We start from the raw sequence: 5,036 nt of genomic DNA on the forward strand, positions 1-5,036 counted from the left end.
ATTGTGACAATTTAAAGTATCAAAGACTTTGTGGCCATCTTTCCTGGAGAGATGAGGTCTGTGCCCCTTCCACTGAATCTGAGATGACTTTGACAATTCTGACCAAGGGGATATAATAAAAGGAGACCTGTCCCAGTTTCTGGCCCAGGCCTTAAGAAACTGGCAGCTTCCGCTTTCTTGTCTCTTGGATCCTTAAGCCACCATGAAAAATCTGACTACACTGCTACAGAGACCACAAGAAGAACCCTAAAACTAAAGGGGGAGGTGAGGGCCCCATTGAGCCCAGTCTTACAGCCCTTCCCATCAAAGCACCTGGCAGGTGAGTGAAGCCTTCATGGGCCCTACAGACCAATGCAATGCAGTCTTCAGCTGAATAAGAGCAAATAACCCCAGTCAACACTACCTGGGACAGAAGAATCACCCAGTTGATTCCTCACCTACAAAATCATGATATGTATAATAAAACAGTTGCTATTCCAAATACAAAGCTCTAATGTGCCTTATGATACCTTGATAGATAACTAGAACAACACTTACTAGTTGTTTTGGTTTCCTCACCTTTAAAGTAGGGACAGTAATTACAATACCTACCTTAGCAGGTTGCTCTGAAGATTAAACAAGTAGTAACGCAAAGCCCTTAGACTAGTGCCCAACACATAGCAATCGCTCTGTAAAATTTGTCTCCTGTTAAGCTTGGATGACAACTCTTATTAGCTTTCTGAGACAGAGAAGTCTGAGAGTGGGCCCCATGTCATCTAGTCTCCAGGCCATCTGGACCTTTTATAGTCTCATCTCAACCAGGACACGGGCCCCCTTTAGAGCACACATGTTGAAATGACCCCAAGTATGAAGGACTAGAGTTTACCATTCCACCTAAGATTAGCTACTGCCTTCCTGCAGACCAGCTATCTCCCATCCCTCAGGACAGTGGAGGCTGAACTGGTTCCCAGTCCTGATCCCAACTCACGCCCCTCTGCATGATCCAGCTCCCCCAAACCACGCTTCATCCCATCTTCAACTTTCACTTGTTACCCTTTCTTTCCCTCAAATGACCCCTCACCTTCTCCCTGCTAACACAGATTCCTTCACAAACACTTGGGAAATGAACAAGCTCCAAGTTTCCCAAGGATGTTCTGGGTAACCTAGAACTTCAGGATGTGCCAAAACAGAAGAGTGCTGTGCATGGTGAAGTTTTGGAAACACTGGACACTACATTTCTTAACTTTCCTTCGATAATTACAAGTGCATTTGCCAATTACAAGCCCTAAAAAGTTATGCCATTCAGAAGTCTATTTAACTTTGTATTATCTAGATTTTTACAAACATACCTTGACTGTGAAACACTTTTCTGGTACAACAAGACTTCTTGGAAGGAGGGACCACTGAACTAAGTCCTAGAGATGTGGAAGAGGGAAGCAGGTGAAGGGAGCAGAGAAGAAAGCAAGAAGATGATTGACTTGATTTGGCAGGAAGGCAAATTAGAGAGGGATGGGTTTAAGGTATGAGAGTCATGGGAGGCTCCTGAGGGTTTTAGGCAAGAGCATATTAGATCAGATTAGCATTGGCTCTTAAAATGTTTTTGACCCTTATTATTATTTTTAATGTTTATTTATTTTTGAGACAGCACAAACAGGGGAGGGGCAGAGAGAGGGAGACAGAGGATCTAAAGCGGGCTCTGAGCTGACAGTAGTAAGCATGATGTGGGGCTCAAATTCTCCAACTGTAAGATCATGACCTGACCTGAAGTCAAATGCTCAACCGACTGAGCCACCCAAGCATCCCTTTTGGAGATCTATAAGTAAATTAAACATGTTGCATTATTACCCATTATCTACACGCACATTATAAAACTTTCATAAAATGGCTGTAATTCTTGTTACATGCAATGCCCACTAATATTTTCCGTCATTTCTTTCTCCTTTTGGAAATCACATTTCAGGAGCTGTTTCAATTAATGTAGGCAAGCAAAGATGGGGAGCTAAACTGTTAACACCTGAATATGAGTGTGTTGGTCCCTCATATTCTCCCTGATGTGCTAGATGAATAAATAAATGAGAGTGATCTCCTTTCCGAGAAGCAGAAGAGCCTATTCTAGTTCTTCTGCTAAGGAGCAGTTAATTCTTATACTCTCTGTGCATGATTTCCATTGTCTCTTGTCTCAAGTAAGAGGTTGTAATACCATCGAGGACAGAAAGTAAGTCAGATTTTTATTGTTGTTGTTCATCAGGACAGCACTTGGCATATTGGTGGACACATTGTGGGCACTTCAAACACACTGACTGGTTGCATTCCACTGAATTGATGATTCTTCATCCATTGCAAGGCAAAGAAGTTTAGCAGGCTGAGAAACAGTAGTACGCTTTGCCTAAGTATTGTGCACACCCCAGCAGGTGATCAGTCACCTGGAAAATATCTCCTACTCCTGTGCTCATTGTCTCATCACAGAGAGGAACCCCTGGACTTCCTGCTGCTTAATCTCCAGCAGTCAAACCTCCCAGAGGGTGAAGTCCAAGACTGCCACTGAAGGATGTTTGCATCCTTGTATTCTTTCTGCAAAGATCTCTACTGTCTTTATGTCCCTCCCAGAGCTGCCATCTGCTTTCACTTCTGAGGTCTTTTTACAGGACTGGATCCAAAATGGGGCGCAGTCTCAACTCCCCCGCTCTTTATGATCTCTGAAAAAGAGGTCTTGAGCCTTTTTGGCTTAAGGGCTTCACTGCTCAACAGAGAGCAAGCAACAAACCATCAAGCTTGGGTGTCACAAGAACAACTGCCAGAATCTCACAACATTTTTTTCTAGTGCCTAGAGCAGTCTGTTGGTGACCCCCATCCCTTCCTGGGGGTAAATTTCTGCCTCCCTCCCCCCACTTTTCTCCAGATTAGGTGTTCCACTTCCTGCTTGCAGGTCTGAAGGCACAATTAATAGCTGAACAATAAATGAGTTAGTCACCCTCCAAGTGTTGAAGTCTCAATGGCCAGAGCATTCCAGAAAAGTGACTATCAGCGTTTCCTCTTCTCCACACAGGAAATAAATGACCCCAGCCCTCTCCCTCACAGTTACTCATGTGCCACAACTTCTCAAAAATTGTGAAAGGACTGTCTGGGCTCAGACCTAGTTTGTGGCAACATGGCTAAACATACCAAGAAGGTCAGTAATTATGGGATCCGTTATGGTGCCTCCCTCAGGAAATGGTGAAGAAGACTGAAGTAAGCCAGCAGGCCAAGCACGCTTGCCCTTTCTGTGGCAAAACCAAGATGAAAAGACAAGCTGTGGGGATCTGGCATTGCAGTTTGTGCATGAAAACGATAGGCAGTGGTCCCTGGACATACAAAACCACTTCTGCGGTCACAGTCAAGTCAGCCATCAGACAACTGAAGAAGTTGGAAGACCAGGAGAAATTCTACCATTTGAAACATTGTTAGCTAGCCAATAATAAACAGGAAATTCACATAACAAAATTACTTTGGCTTGTTGTTAAATTTATTAACTAGATGTTCCAATTTTTGTTCCATTAATCTTGCTTTCTCAAAAGACTTGGAAATTAAAAATCCTTCTAATTTTTATTGGAAAGAAAACTGTGGAAGGAAACTGAGGTGTGGTGCACAGTACCCTTTACTAGCATCTATTCTCTCAGATAGTGTAGACTGGCAATTCCGGTTGCTAGTCTGAAAAGTCTAGGATGTCAAGGTTGTGTTGACTAGTGTTATTCAAATGCCATGATGGGAAATTGTAGGGACCAAAGGCCCTGGCAAAAGAAAGGTTTCCAGGACCCAGGGGGTGGGGGGTGAGGGGGCTGCCTAGCTTCAAGGTGGCATCAATGATGATTAATTCAAGCCTTACATTTCTAGAACCTTGTCTTCTTCTGTGGGATTACTCTCAAGACTCCCTGTCAAAAACTGGAGGGTTATAAATAAAGCGCATCTGCACCTGCTTGGAGTGTTGGAAAACAACTTCCAGAAAAGTGATAATAGTCCTTATCTGTTGGTGGTGGGAGCACAGTTGGTTCTCCTTTTCATCTTTCTGTTTGTCTGTATATCTGACTTTTTAACCTAAATAAATGAATACTTATAGGGTTTGTAATAAGGGGACAAAATCAAAATTATTGTTCAGAAGAAAGTATGTCCCACTGTTTCCATATACTTTGCACATAGTGACATTCTATTGTTTATATTGAAAAGATAATCTTTTTTTTTTTTTTTTTAATTTCTGAAAAGGAACATCTATTAGGGAGACCATAGCCCAGGTTTCGGCAACATAGCATCTTGATTTATAATCTTAGCTCCTTGCCTTATTACGCTGGAATGACCTTGCAAAATGTACTTTACTTGTCTGAGCCCGAGTGTCTTCACCTATAGAGGGGCATGATATCCTCTTCACGGAAGATGAGGAGCATTTAAAGTGCTCTTTGCAGGGCGCCTGGGTGGCTCAGTCGGTTAAACGTCTGACTTTGGCTCAGGTCATGATCTCACAGTTTGTGGGTTTAAGCCCTGTATCGGGCTCTGTGCTGTGTGCAGCCTGCTTGGGATTGTCTCTCTCCCTCCCTCTCTGCCTCTACCCCACCTTGTGTGCAACAAATAAATAAATAAACAAACTTGAAAAAAATAATAATAATTCTGATTTTATCCTTTAAAAAATTTTTGTAGGTCCGGGCCCAGTGATACCCAATGAGGCCATCAAATTGTTATTTTCGTATTGAGGAAAACAGAAGCTCTTTTGGATAATTCTTTTGCATTCCAGGCTTTCAGTGGAAACAAAAAGACACACACTGTAGACTATTAAGTACTTTTGAGACATGATTTTAGGATGCAACTCAATTATACAGTGATTATGAAGAGCCTGGGGGAAATATTTCCTTATCTGGGTAGTGACATTGACAGATTAAAGGTGCACAAATTCTAAATGCTGTTTGTTCCAGCCCTGTGTTCGATTGCAACAATGTGAGTGTCTTGCCTGTGTTGGTTGATTATTAACAGAGGTTACTGGTCTCCATGGCAAAATTATTGCTCTGCGCATAATCTCATTTATGGAGTGCAGG

At 42.6% G+C, this 5,036-nt stretch overlaps 1 pseudogene; it reads left to right on the forward strand.

The window, feature by feature from the left end:
- Nucleotides 1-3,127: 3,127 nt before the first annotated feature.
- Nucleotides 3,128-3,423, forward strand: LOC115522825 (annotated as a pseudogene).
- The last annotated feature ends 1,613 nt before the right edge of the window (nt 3,424-5,036 follow it).

This window comes from Lynx canadensis, chromosome C2 (genome assembly GCF_007474595.2).
Source record: "Lynx canadensis isolate LIC74 chromosome C2, mLynCan4.pri.v2, whole genome shotgun sequence".
NCBI lineage: Eukaryota > Metazoa > Chordata > Mammalia > Carnivora > Felidae > Lynx > Lynx canadensis.